Source organism: Crocodylus porosus, unplaced genomic scaffold (assembly GCF_001723895.1).
Source record: "Crocodylus porosus isolate Cpor-Errol unplaced genomic scaffold, CroPor_comp1, whole genome shotgun sequence".
NCBI lineage: Eukaryota > Metazoa > Chordata > Crocodylia > Crocodylidae > Crocodylus > Crocodylus porosus.
Genome location: NW_017728906.1, coordinates 18,746,839 through 18,761,959, shown reverse-complemented (window position 1 = coordinate 18,761,959; position 15,121 = coordinate 18,746,839). Strand labels below are relative to the sequence as shown.

The 15,121-nt window shown below is 44.2% G+C and overlaps 1 long non-coding RNA gene across 1 annotated transcript in view; it reads left to right on the top strand.

Annotated features, from left to right (window-relative positions):
- Positions 1-14,626: 14,626 nt before the first annotated feature.
- LOC109305695 overlaps positions 14,627-15,121 on the top strand; it is a 14,110-nt gene continuing 13,615 nt past the window's right edge. The window contains exon 1 of the long non-coding RNA XR_002099669.1: positions 14,627-14,638. This is a non-coding gene — a long non-coding RNA (uncharacterized LOC109305695). The remainder of the gene's footprint in view (positions 14,639-15,121) is intronic.

Sequence of the window (15,121 nt, the reverse complement as noted above, 5' to 3'; positions counted from 1 at the left end):
CCCAATTCGATTCGGCCAATTCAGATTAGGAGACTCAGTGTTGATTCAGAGAGTCGGCCATAGACTATAACAGGGAATCACTATAATACCTATAACCAGATCACTTCAGACACAGGTTTATCCGTTGTTTCTATGTCCCGCCCCCACAGCATTGTGATTGGAAGGGAACTCAGAGAAAGATCAGTCGCTGGCCAGGAGCTAATTGTGCAGTAGCCTAATAATAGTGCATCACAGCACAAACAGTTTTAAAATGCTATTGCACAATATTATTAGGCTACTGCACAGTAGTGTCACTAAAAAGGTGTGCTGGCCCTACTGCACAGTAATGCCGGTTACTACAAATTTAGTGTTTGATTATACAAGTACTAAATGTAATGTGCAATAACTATGGCACATTAATGAATGTGTAGAAGTTCACAGTTTGATGCAGCAAACATTTCCAATTCATTTTCATTTGATGAGATTATGCATCTTGGTTTTACAAAACTAATGGAAAAAGTAACAAGAGAACACACGCAGCTATGCAAGGCCTTAAATGCCTATATACCAATGCTCGTAGTGTGGGGAACAAACAGGAGGAACTCACCCTCAGAATATCCAGTTCAAACCCAGACATAATAGGGCTTACAGAAACATGGTGGGATTCATCCCACAACTGGGCAGTTAGCATTAGGGGCTGTAGGATTTACAGGAGGGATAGAGAAGGAAGGAAAGGCGGGGGTGTGGTGCTCTATGTCAAGGAGCAATACACATCCTCTGCCAGCAGAATGGGGTCAGAGGAGGGGCAAGCTGAAGTGATACAAGGGGGCCTTGGGGAGAGGGATTTAACGGTGGGGGTCTACTACAGACCCCCCAACCAAGGTGGGGAGCTGGACCAGGAATTTTCGGGCCAGCTTGCAGAGGCACTTAAGGCAAGGGATGTAGTTGTCATGGGTGATTTAAATTACCCGGACATCTGCTGGGAGGAACAATCAGCCAGGTTGGACCGTTCCAGGAGGTTTCTGGCTGAGATACAGGACCTCCACTTAATTCAGGAGGTGCACAGTCCCACCAGAGGAAATGCCCTGTTGGACCTGCTCCTGGCCAGAGGAAATGCCCTGTTGGATCTGGACCTGGCGACGACCTGGTAATGGGCCTCCAGGTTCTTGACCACCTGGGTAATAGCGATCATCGCTTGCTGGAATTCACCATCCAGCACAGGGTGTCAAGGGCCTGCGGCAAGGCAGTAGCCCTAGATTTCAAGAGGGCCAGCTTCAACGAGTTGAGGAAATTAGTGGGAGAGGCGCTGGGGTTCTCGAGGGCAGGGGAACTCAGTGCCCAAGATGAGTGGTTGTTCCTTAAGGAGACGATACTCAAGGCCCGAGGGGTGACCATCCCAACAAGAAGCAAGGCGGGCAAGAGTGCCCAAATGGCCCCTGGCTCAGCAGAGGCATCTGGGAATGCCTGATTGCCAAAAAGGCGGCGTACACCCAGTGGAAGGGGGTTGCTATCTTCAAAGGGGAGAATACCTCCTCTGCTCGGGCCTGTAGGGGGGTTGTCAGGAAAGCTAAGATGGACATAGAGCTAGGACTAGCGTCCAAGATCAAAAATAATAAAAAGTCCTTTTTCAAATATATAGGGAGGATGAAGAAGGCACTGGGAAAAGTGGGGCCCCTGCAAGATACGCTGGGCAATTTGGTGGTTGCGCCAGAGAAGAAAGCAGACCTCCTTAACCAATTCTTCACCTCCAGTTTCTTGTGCAGAGACCTGGACTTCCCCACCAGGATGCAAGATGGACTCGAGGGGAATGCTTCCAGACCTCAGGTTGGGGAGGACTGGTTTAGAGAGCTTCTGGAGGGGCTGGACAAGTTCAAATCAGCAGTTCCAGATGCTCTCCACCCCAGGGTGTTGAGGGATCTAGCAGGGGTTGTTGCAGGGCCCTTGGGATGGCTTTACGAGTGCTCATGGTGCTTGGGCCAGGTGCCAGATGATTGGAAGATAGCCAATGTGGTCCCCATCTTTAAAAAAGGGAAGAGAGAGGACCTGGGCAACTATAGGCCTGTCAGTCTTATGTCAGTCCTAGGGAAGCTCTTTGAGAAGATCATCAAGGAGCACATCTGTGATAGGCCGGCTTATTAGGGGCAGGTCATGTCAGACCAACCTGATTGCCTTTTATGATCAGGTCACAAAAGCATTGGATGCAAGTGTCGCCGTGGACATAGTCTTTCTGGACTTCAGCAAGGCCTTTGACACTGTATCCCATCCCAACCTCATTAAAAAACTAGGAGACCTTGGCATTGATGCCTACACAGTCAGATGGATTGCAGATTGACCGAAGGGTTGTACTCAGAGGGTGGTCGTGGACATGTCATATTCAACCTGGGGGGAAGTGGGCAGTGGAGTCCCCCAGGGCTCGATCCTTGGGCCCGTGCTGTTCAGTTTCTTTATCAGCGATTTGGATGATGGGGTGAAAAGCAACCTGTTTAATTTGCTGCTGATACCAAAATTTGGGATGAAGTGAGCACGCTAGTAGGAAGGGAAAGACTGCAGCAAGACCTGGATAGGTTCCAGGGGTGGGCTAACAAAAACAGGATGCATTTCATTACTGACAAGTGCAGGGTGCTGCACTTAGGCAGTAGAAACCAGCAGCACACTTATAGAATGGGAAACTCCCTTCTTGAGAGCACCGAGGCGGAGAGGGATCTTGGAGTCATGATTGACTCCAAGATGAACATGGGCCGACAATGCAAGGTCACAGTTGGAAGGGCTAACCGGACCTTGTCGTGCATCCACAAGTGCATCTCAAGTAGGGCCAAGGAGGTGATCCTCCTCCTCTACATGACACTGGTCAGGCCACAGCTGGACTACTGTGTCCAGTTCTGTGTACCTCACTTCAGGAGGGATGTGGACAACATTGAGAGGGTCTAAAGGAGGGCCACCCGCATGATCCGGGGACAACAGGGCAGACCCTACAATGAGAGACTGCGGGACCTGAACCTGTTCAGCCTTCACAAGAGAAGGCTGAGGGGGGACCTGGTGACTATCTATAACCTCAATAGGGGGGACCAGAAGGCTTTGGGAGAGACCTTGTTTCCCCTAGCGACCCCGGCATAACAAGGAATAATGGCCACAAGTTGTTGGAAAGTAGGTTGAGATTAGGCATCCGTAAGAACTACTTCACAGTCAGGGTGGGTAGGATCTGGAACCAACTTCCAAGGGAAGTGGTGCTGACTCCTACCCTGGGGGTCTTTAAGAGGAGGCTTGATGCCTACCTGGCTGGACTCATTTGAGCCCAGTTTTTCTCCTGTTTAGGCGGGGGGTCAGACTTGAATATCTACAAGGTCCCTTCTGATCCTACTTCTATGATTCTATGTACACCCTAATCTGCCCTAGGTAAAGCAGAAGGATGAGGGCACTGTTAATGCCCTGCCAGTAAAAGGACAGCACATCCCAGTCAAAATCCTGCGTCTTGGCTGCATCTAGAACCCAAAGTTTTTGAAGCAGGTGAAAAACAAACAAACAAACTCTGATATCTGTAGTAACAGGAATGGAAAAATTCCTTCCTGGCCCCATGTGCCACCAGCACATTTCACCAGAAACACGGAAAAAAACAAATACCCTTGACTTTACACCCTGGACACTGGAAACAGAACTCCACACATCACATGTCCTAATTAGAGAACTAGGACCCCCCGCTCCCTTTCTGTCATGCTATTGCTCTGTTCATTCTCCTGCTTTTGGGCACTGTCCTTTCCAATGTCCTTCTAAGCTAGGCTGCAGAGCTTTATTTGTGATCTCCCAACAATCCATGTCGGAGAGGACGAGGAATGCTCCTGGGTTTCCAATATTTATTTTTTATAGCACATTTGCTCTTCTAAGATAAATTTGATGTGGTAAAAATATTGCATGGCCTTTTGAAGATGCACCCCAAGAAAACAGACTTAGCTTGAGGCCACTGGACAACAGTTGTTATCATTATGGGGAGGCTTGAATTTAATGATTTGCCCAGAAAACTAAATTGCCAATAGCAAGAGTTGAGCTTTGTGGGGATACTAAGACAACAGCAGGTTACAGTGACATGTTGGGTAAGGCCTTGTTATAAGACCCATTGTTACAGGAATATAGGACTGAAAGGGATTTTCTGGTCCATTGAGTCCAGTTCCCTTCATTCACAGGCCAACATTTGCCTGCAGAATTTCCAAAATTGCTACTTCAGGCCTCCACTTACAACTACATGGCCCAATACCTAAAACAGTGAGCACACTCTCTAGTACACCGTAGGTAAAAGCACAGGAAGTAAGGGTACTCCCAATGACAGGAAATTAGTTACACTTTTCCCCTACTGGTGACTTACAAAAGCCATGAAGCATCATATTTGTACACAATACTGTTACCCTTTGGTTTGTAGGAAACTAGCTTACTTTGGAAAAGAAGTCATTGTCCGTATTGTATGGGCCGTAATTTCTATACATTTTGAAGTTTATAACAACATGTATAAAATCTTTTTGTATTCAGGCAAGAATCTTAAAATTAATGATGTAGGATTCATTCCTGTAGTACAATGTAAATAACTTCCTTTAACTGGAGTTTCATTATTGTTTTTTCTAATTTAAGTAATTTCCGGCAATAACATTAAGAGAAAGATACTAAATCTATGCAGAGCACTAGAAACATTGAGACTTCAATGAAGGAATATCTCAAAATGGGGGTTGTCAGAAGGACACAGATTCATTAGCACTACAAAAACAAGGTAACCCAACACTCCAAGATTCTGTCTTCTTTCCTGGCCTCCTGAGCTATTTGCTTTTCTTAATCTTCCTTACTCTTCAAATACATTTTAGTAGAAGTTGCTTAGATTTTTCCCAACTCTCTAAGTTGTCCAAGTACTCTCAACTTTCAACTTTATATTATAAAATGGAATTGCTGTCAGACCACTTAACTCCAACAGCCTGAATGGTGACTAGGATAGATATAGAACTTAATGGTGGATAACTGACTTTGATGCACTTTCATCAATCAGACAGACATAAACTGTATTCTTCCCTCTCAGGTACCCTCTTTAAGAAAAATATATTGACTTTTTCATCAAATAGACATATTAACTAGTAAGGAGCACAGTGCAGTGCACTCTTCTGCCAACTTGAATACTTTAAGCAGACATTGATTTTTGGCCCACAGGAAAACAGAGTTACTATCGAATGATACATTGTGAAGAAATTCTTGTCATCTATGAATGTAGGATTAGCATTCTTAAACTTTTCTTTCTGGAAGGCAATAGATTAAATCTTTTTAAAAAAAACAACCTTTAAACTTACAGCTGCAGCAACCAAGAATAGGAAACCAGGGGCCATAGTAAAATTAAAAGGAAGGTGGGAAGGAGAACTATTTGATTATAATAGTCTGGCCATTAATGAATCTGCCCTTAACAATAATTTGGTAGTATAGTGAAAACTCAGATCCCTTTGCAATTCATCGTTGAAGACCCTATGGCAATTTTCATAAGAGAATGGTTATTATCCTCTCTGTCCTTTCCAAATTCCATTGCAGGTGATAATTTTATTTTGCCTATCTATATTTCTCCTGCAGTTTTATCTGGCTAAGACTTTGCTTTTCATTTCCTGAAAAAAAATTGTTCTATAATGTTTCTGTGCTATTAAATAACTGCATTTTTTCCTCTCTGAAGATGGCTGCAGCTCTGGATGAAGTGATTTCTGTATTACAGAGATTACAAAGTGTTATCATAGTCCTGCTGAAGTCCCTTGGGCTCTGCTGGGCTCTGAAGCAGTAGGTCTGATTGCAAAAGTGGGCCATCAGTGAGTAATGTGTTGGGGGGAGGGAAGGGAAACCTGTTCTTTACTATTTGAATGATTCAAATTTAAAATGTTTGTAACTAAGGGCAGAATTCAGATGGCTGAGTCTTTATTACTAGTGATGATGCTTGAGCCGAAAAAAAAAAGACAATCTAATTTTCAATTCATTTCCTTAAATGGAGTGTGCAGGGCTTGCAGAGGTACCTGGAATAGTGTTATGTATTTAAATACATCTAAAGAAATTCTATCTAAATAGATTTTGAAATACTGCCCATTTATTTTTATGCAAAAATGTTTTGGTTTTTTTCATTGTTTTATATTTTAATCCTTATTTATTGATGGTAATGTACTGGGCAACAAGTCCTGCTGACATACACTGTCCACAGCTCTTTGCTGCTGTTTTGGAACCAATCTGTTTCTTGGAACCATTAGACTTATGCAACCAGATTCAGCAAAGCCTTTGAGCAAAGGCTTCAGTCCCATTACTATCAAAGTTAAGTGTGCTTGAACACTTTTCTGAATCAAAGCAATAAACACTACCTGCATTCATTGAAGCATCGTCATTCTGAGCACAGACTATGCTCTCTGTACGTATAAACAATACTGAGCTGGTTTACATAAAACCTAAGTAAAAGGTTGGTTCTACATCCAGCTTAGGTGGATGCAGTTATATTTGGAAATGGATACCAATAGAAGTATAAAAAAAATAGGGCTTGAAGAGACTTCAAGAGGTCATCTAGTCTAAGGCCCTGCTTGAGGCAGTATTACCTGTTTGGAATGTGTTTGTCTAACTTGCTCTGAACTTCAAAGAATGGGGATTCTACAACCTCTCTAGGTTAGTGCTGTCAAACTCATCTCCTGCCCTGGGCTGGATCTAGTTATGGGTACAAGATGGTTCTGGCAGCAGGACCAGCTCCAGCTCCTGCCTAGTACAGGTGGCAAAAGCTTTAGCTGTAGGTCCCACTATATGTCATATGTTTAATGTTGGAGCAGCAGCTCCAGTTATGACACAAAGAATATGGTGACAACAACTCCAGGACCAGCATGGGACACAGGGAATATGGAAATACTGGCAGTGGGACCAGCAGCTGAGGAGCTGAGACCACAATAGTGGCAATGATCTAAGTAGCCAGAGGGCAATCAAGGATGTGTCAACCTTTGTTCACCCTCCTGCTGTCAACTAGGGATTTGTGAAACAGTATTGTTCCATTTTTACCCCCATTTCAACATTTTGATGGGACAGTGTTTCATTCCAAGTTTTGTTTCATTTCAAAACCTCTGTTCCATTTCATTTCATCAAACTTTCACTGTTTTGACGTTTTGCCCATAGGCTATAATGGGGAAGTATAAAACTGCCTATAACTTTGTATTGTTTTGCCTGATTGAGATGAAACTTGCAAAGTTTCAAGGAGATAGGTGCAAGGGTTTCTGGCAAAATGCACCTCAAATTCTTGAAAGCAGACAAGGTCCTTTCCTTTGGGTCAATCTAATTTGGTATGTTTTAGCAGACCAACTGAATAGTTAGTCACAGAAATACATCTTAGGAAGCATTTGGGTTAAAAAACCCTTTGTCAGGCTGAGGAAGCACCTGCAGTTGGGTTGTGTATGTGTGCTGTTCTTGGATGGAAGGAGTAGTAAAGCCAAAAGCTGACCCACAATGCAGGCAAGTAAGCCAGCCAGTGAAAATGGAAATGGAGGTGTCAGGGGGTGAGGGATAGACTGAGGTGTGGGGGCAGGAAGGGGGTTATAGCAGCACAGTTAAAAGTGGAGATGTATGTAGGGAGTCATATGTCTGGCAGGTTGTAGTGTGTCATAAATCCAATGTCTATATTGAGTCCATGAGGGGATAAACTTACACCTGTACCTCTTTTTCCACCCCTCCCTGAAAGGTTGCCAGCTGCCTTTGTAAACCTAATACTGTACAGACCAAAAATTAGACTAGAATCAATTATCTATGACTGCACACCCAATACACATACACGGATCACTAATTCGCACATGGTGACATATATGTATACCAGTTCACATACATGCCACTCACCTACACATACACACAGGTGAGTTCCTAACTTGGGTGTTGTGATGTGTATGTATGTGTGAATGTATGTGCTTGGTGTACCTGGAATACTTGGGAAAGGTTAAGGTAAGAAAGTGGAAGTGTAATGAGTGAAAACAGCCGGGACCAGGATTAGAACTGGTAGACTAGAGAGAGTTGGGTTGAAGAACTGAGGCTTGGGGGTTACTTTAGGTGTAATTGACCTTAATTGATTAAAGGACAATGCCCAAAGCCTACAGAACAGGGGAGTGATGCTGGAGAGGAGCCGACACAGAGGCTGGGACCAAAGCCAGAGATACAGGGGAGCCAAAAGGTAAGTGAGTAGAGGGAAACTGGGACAAAGGGTGCAGGGGAGCTAGAGAGGGTGTGGAGGAAACGGGGGGCTGGCTCTGGGAACCAGGGGTGCTGGAGATGGACTGCTGGGGAGCTCAGGAAGCTACAGGGAGAGGTGCAGCTGGTGCCAGAAGCTGGAGGAGGGCTCCAGCTGCCAGGAAACCTGTGGGGCAGCCCAAAGGAGCTACAGAGAAGTTGGTGGCAGGCCAGAGGACTGTGGGGGGGAAAAGGGCAGCTAGAGAGGGAAAGCTGGAGAACACAGACGAAAGGGGGAAAGGGGCAGGAAAGGTTGGGAACAGAAGGCAGAGACAGAGAGAGAGAGATAGGGAGCCAGGAGAGGCAGCAGGATGCAGAAATGAGCAGGTCTGAGAGGCTAAAAGTGGCAAGAGGAGCTGCAGAAAGACACGGGAAGGAGGTGGTGGACAGAAGAAATAGGGCCAGGAAGCTAGAAGCGGCAGACATGGCAGGAAGAGCTGCAGAAAGACCTGGGAAGAAGGCGGTGGACAGCAGAAATGGGACAGAGACAGCAGAAAGCAATGGGGCCAAGAGGCTGCAGCAGGGGAATAGAGAAGAGACAGAAAGGAGCTGAGAAGTGGCAGGAAAAGGGTTGGGGAAAGCTGAGAAAGAGACCAGAATTTAAGATGAGGAAGGGACCGGGGATCAGTAAAATACAATCCAACTTGGGGTCACAAATGACAGTGGTTTTACCGAACAGGGGAGTTGGTGACACAATAAATATCTTATTGGTTCCTTTGCATGCATACACACACACACACACACACACACACAGAGAGAATAGCAGCAGGGGTTAAAGAGGCTTGGTGCAGGGGCTGAAGTCCAGGAAGAGAGAGAGAGAGAGTCCAAATTGGAGGAGGTAATGAGCAGGTGATATCTACCTATCCCAGACTGAAAGTTGGTCCTCGGTGGCCAATCGAGGTCTCCTTCAGCTTGGCGTTGTCCAGAAGGGGTCACCAGCAGGGCCCCTGGGGTGGATAGGCAGTGTGATGTGGAGCTGGTCTGGTTCAGATAGAAATGGAGTTCCCACTGGGTCTGTCTTCACTGCCCCTTTTTATAGGGACAGACCTTCTGTGACCCTTGTGACAGGATGCATTCCCAGGCAAGAGTCAGCCCCTGGCACACTGAGCATATGTGCTCCACACAGGGATGTGCAGTGTTGGGTGAATGTAATGATGGGGTACAATGGTAGAGTTGCTGGTTCTGTAGGGTCTTTTATCTTTCAAATGCTGGGTTCTTGTCTCTGTTCCTGGGTGAGGTCCTTGGTTCCTGGATGAATCAATGCGAGGTGATGACCCAGTCATTACAGGCCATTCAGTAGAGGCCTGCTACCATTGTATTTCAATCATTCCCAATCACTCCCATTCATCCACGAATCTATTTACATGGGGGGGATAGGCATGAGTCACAGTAACAACACAGGGGATGCTCAGGCAGAGGACACAAGATGGAGGCTTAACATACAAAATAAAAATTTGTCATTACCTTGGTTCACTTACAAACACAGGCCTAAAGCATACAATATCCATATGAAACAAAACTCAATACAAAAATGATAATAATACAATATACAACAGTAAAAATCAATACACACCTAGCAAAACACTATTTACAATATTAAAAAAGGGGGCTTGTCGTATAAGAACTTAGCCTACCTAATACTACTAATAACTACTTATAAGGGATAGAGAGGTCAGAAAGAAAGTTGAAATGGTTAGAGAAGGGAAGGGAATGCATTTTAAAAAAAAAGAAGAAAAAAAAAAGCCGGGGGGGGTTTGCTACAAAGGTATAAATGTACCTGCGTTCCTATATAAATTCTCTAGGTGTGTAGTCTAATATTGACTACTATATTCAAGCTGAGGCCTCACCAGCACTGAATTTTGTGAAAAAATAACTTCCTTTGACATGCAATCAAGTCCTATTAGTAGAACCCAACATGGCATTGTCTATTTTTGCAGCAAGAACCCAGTCCATCTTCCATGGAACAACTTTAAGAATAATGAAGTATTTTTGCTGTGAATGAAATGAAGAAACAGAAGCACAGATGGTATACAAGACTTTTCCAAGACTCTATGGCAATGTAAAGGGCATAGGTGACTGGTAGAGTGTTCATGGGTGTGCATGTGCCCCCCCCCACCGCAATGGCTGACACTGATATTGTCAGTACGACTGGTGCTGAAGACACTGATGCTGGCTTCTGTGGGTGTCCCACCAGATTCAGGAGACACCAGTCACTCATGGTGAAGGAAGAAATGGAAAATGGACTCTGGAATATGACTCTAAGGATGCCCTCTCTACTGATTAGGCTGCTGTCTTAAACTACAATGTGACAGGATAACCAAGTCCTGTCAATCTAGCTAGTGTATTCTAGGCATCTAACCCTTATTTTTACAACAAAAAAATAAGAGCCACTTTTAAACTAACTTTTAATACAAAACAAATCTTTTATTAGAAAAAAGATTTCATAAATTGCATTTCAATCAATATTCATTGCACAATGTCTACTGTTATTGAACAACATGCTGTGATGTTGCTATAGTGTCTTCTATATTGTAAGCAACATTCAGCCACTAGAGGCATTTCCTGGTTATGAAAAATTAACTTATTTAGAACATTCATCTCTTCATTTCTTTGGGCTAACTGTTCTTTTGTTTTCTTCAGCCTAGATTTTCTAAAGCTTTTATTGACTCTTCTTTTTTTCTTCAGGGAAAGCTCCCTTTGTGCTTTATTTTATTATTTAAAATCTCTGTAACAAGCTGCCAGAAAGATTACATCTTAAGCAACCAGTACCATAATAATGTACCGCCTGTATTTTCTTTTCCTTTGCAGTCCTATTTACCACAAACTATGTATACAGTTGGAGGACAGATCCTACACTCTGGTCCTCAAACAGTACAGAACAGAAGGTGCAATACAGCAGGTAGGAGGGGCAGGAAAAATACTACATTAGCACCTCACTAATTAGTCCTGCCTAAAGAGTGCTTAAACTTATAAGTGTTCTTCATCCCTGCATAACCTGATTGTTTTCCACACTAATCTGTGCCCCTCTTATTGCCCATCCTTGTGAGAAACTGTCTCATAAGAATGGACACCAGTACACTCCTCAGTGTGTATGAAGCAGCAGGAAAGTGGGCAGTTGCCACTTTGGAGAGGAGGCGGGGTGGGGGGCTCTGTCCATTGCTCCCCTCCCTTCCAGGATCAGTCCAGAAGGGGAAGAGAGCAATGCTTCTCCCTGGGAGTGTCTACTCAAGACACTTAATGTGCAGTAGCCTAATAACACTGCACAGTGGCATGTCACAGCACAGACAGTGCTAATACGCTAGCGCACAGTATTATTAGGCTACTGTGCAGTAGCATCACTAAAAAGGCATTCACTGGCACTACTGCGCAGTAACTGTAATTACTGTGCATTTAGTTAGTACTTCATTAAGCAAATACTAAATTAAATGCACAGCAACTACTGTGCATTAATGAACATGTAGATGTACCCCTTGCCTTTTCCCCAGACTGCCTGGTCTGGGGAATTGGCTAGTGACTTTTCCATTCCCCTGCCCCTCCACTCCCCTTCTGATCCAGTCTGTGAGAAGAGAATACCTCAGACCTGGATGCCCTCAGTCTAGAGAAGCACAAGGAGCCTTTCCCCAATTTTCTCTTGGATAAGGACAAGTAGAACAGCCAGTGCCTGCCATGCCTTCCCCAGACTGGGATCACCCTGGTCTCAGGAAGATGCGAGGGGGTTGGGGCATTTGCAGGCTGAATACCCATATGCTCCCTGTCCTGGGAACATTTCTAGCCATGGAAATTTCTCCAAAATTTCTACCACAAAGGCCTATCCATGACCTGTTTGTGGCTTGGAAATGGCATTTAAAGATCTGGATTTTTGGAAATTGGCTTATAGGTATAGATATATGCATTATAAGGGTTCAAGATGGGCAGCAAGGGTGAACTGATTTGTAAGAGCCTGGGTTTCACACACAGAGTTCCATATAGCCCTGGAAGAAGACAGGCTGTCTAACACAACAAGGCCAATGGATGGACACAGCCTGGGAATTGAGGGGCATGCCATAACACGAGATCACAGCCTTCAAGGCAGACAGGTTGTCTAACACAACAAAGATACAGTCTAGAAAATAGACTGGGAACCAAGGGAGTATGTACCATACTGTCCCAGAACATGAAATAAGTGACACCAGGTACAAGGCCCCAGAGTGGAGCACTGAGTCCCAGTTTTGGGGGAAGAGACCAAATTAGGAGAAGGCCCGTAAGACTATGTGGATGTGTGACCACAGAGAGAGAACCAACCAGAGATAGCCATGGATAAAGAGTCACCAGGAGCCATCAAGGGGGAAGGAGAATACAACAGCAGAGAGTTGAGAGTAAGAAAGGGTCCCTCCCTGTCTGTCCTTCTCTTCCTTGAGAGGGGTCCCTATCCCCATCCCTGTTCCCTGGGAAGGGTCCCCAAGGCCACCATGGACTGAAGGCATGGCAGCAGCCTGTCTCATGCACCCCACTGGAGGGGGGCTGTGGGTCTTGGCATCCCACCTCCAGTCTGCTGACACCTAAGACAGAGAACCTCAGAGTGAAGCTTTCATCCTGGCCAGATGTACTTTGACTTTGAGGTCAGCCCTAGGATTAGTAGATACAGAATTGTCTGATTGTTGGTATTGTTGCTTTTTTGCTGTCACTCTGTATCAATAAACTCACCTGTTATCAACTGGCAGGTGTTGTGTTTGGTCTGAGAGTTGTGCTAGCATGGACCAAAGGTATAGGGGCTGGATCCAAATCCAGTGCCCACACTATTATATCTAATTATTTTAAATAGTCAGTCCAACCCAACATTTTAAATACAAACCACATTTTTATTCCCTGGAACCTAAGTCTCCATAACAAACAACTCTTTAAAAACGATTTAATTATAGCTGTACCTGAAGACTTAAAGAAGGAGAGTTTCTGAATTAAACATCCAAAAGTTCTACTTATACAAATTCTCTTGAACAAGAGGAATCATCGCTTATCACCATCTTATTACATAGTTTATCACTGTTTTAACTTATTGTTTTTTTCTGAGAACTTCAGCATTAGAAATACTATTCTCAACCATATTGTAGGATCAGAGTTAAGCTCCTGTACACGGTTATACTGTGCATCTGATCTTATCTCCCTGAAGAATTTCATTTCAGGGTTCTGAGAGTCTACATCTGAGCATTCTAATGAGTATTCCTGTGCACAGCAGCAACAGAGGCATTCTTCAGATGGCATACATCAGACTAGAAGCATGAGACATCATGTCTCTCATTAATAGTAAGCATTGCTTTTCCCTTTTGTTCATTACGGGGATGATTTACTGGAAAACAGCCTCTTTGATCCCTAAGAATTTCTCTGCCAGAGCTGCTTTCTCCTCACTTGAAACCATAATTTCTTATTCACCCACATCACATGCAGACTTTGACTGGATTCCTTTAAGTAGTCTATATTAGGCTTCATGTTTAAGAATCAGGTTGTTGCTCATAGGTGTCTACTAGCAAACGTGTGGCCAGAGGCATGAGTTTGTGGTAAAAGTTGGACACCCCTCTTCTGGCTTACCTCCCTGCAGAGATATTACTCAACAAACCTTCTGCAAAAGAAGTCACTGATATGCCATATAGGAATTAAATTTTCTATTTCTGTCTCAAGTGTCCAGTATTTGATGTTTTAAAAAAAGGGGGAAATCTGTATTCTCTTAGTAAATGTATGAACTAAACTCATTTTAATTTATAAAATTAAACAGTGCTTAACAGCTAGTCCAGACACATTTAGACAGATGAGCTACTCAGCTGAAGGCTGTTTACCCATTATAAGTCCCACTGAGCAATCACTCTTATTTCAGTTTAAGATTGCCATATTCTAAACCTGTTAAGTCAACTTCGTATAACATTATCACGTTGGAAAGCCCTGAATGACAGCCTCCTTTGTTACCCCAATGGTACAGTGTCTGTAATCTGGCTGCAAATGGCAATCCTGAAGATTCCTAGTTATGACAGCAGTTCCATCCCATCTTAACTATGCCACTACTATTCTATATACGTGTACTACTTCAGGAAGATGACACCTTGTTCATTTAGCTCAGGTGCAAACATTACATTTTTACTGGTACAAGTGATCAGAAACTGGTCTATACCCATGACAGAACAAAAGTGTGGTACACCAAACCAGTCTACAGAAGAGAAGTGCAGCACAGCTAGACTGGTTTAAAAATGGCAGAACCTGGCCTAAGATTTCCCTGCCTCCCCACACCAAAGGATGAATGTGTGTTCTGTTTACTACCAATCTAAACTATGCTGCTTATAGAAAATAGCATAGATTGATTCCACCCAAGGCTTTGTGGATGTCTGTACCTAGCTTTAGAAGATATGTTGGGGACAAGGCATTACAAAAGGTAGCATCTTTTGTAATTTGTGTCTGTGGAGTTTCCAGCCTGTCGCTCTTTTCAGAAAGGGGGGTGGGGAAAGGCAGCAGAGGGAGTTCAGTCTCAGGGTTTTTCAACCCCTCCCAAAGAGTGGGGTGGGTGTATTGAAGCCCACCTGAGGTAGGAGGACTCCAATTCACCCACCCCACCCTTCAGCACCAGCTGGGGAGCCCCAAGAATGAGCTTTCTCCATTGCCATTCCCCCTCCTAGTCTAAAAACAGTGAGCACTGGCGGAGAGCCTGACTATTATTAGGGGGAACTGGCTGAAGACTCTCAGCCACAGCTAGATTCACCTTCCCTGCTGGAACCAACAGTGAACTTCTGTTTGGTCTGGGGTAATTTTCATACATTTCATAGACATTAGGGCTGGAAGGGACCTCGGGAGATCATTGAGTCCAGCCCCCTGCCCAAAGGGCAGGAAGTCAGCTGGGGTCATAGGATCCCAGCAAGATAAGCATCCAATTTACTCTTGAAGTTGTTCA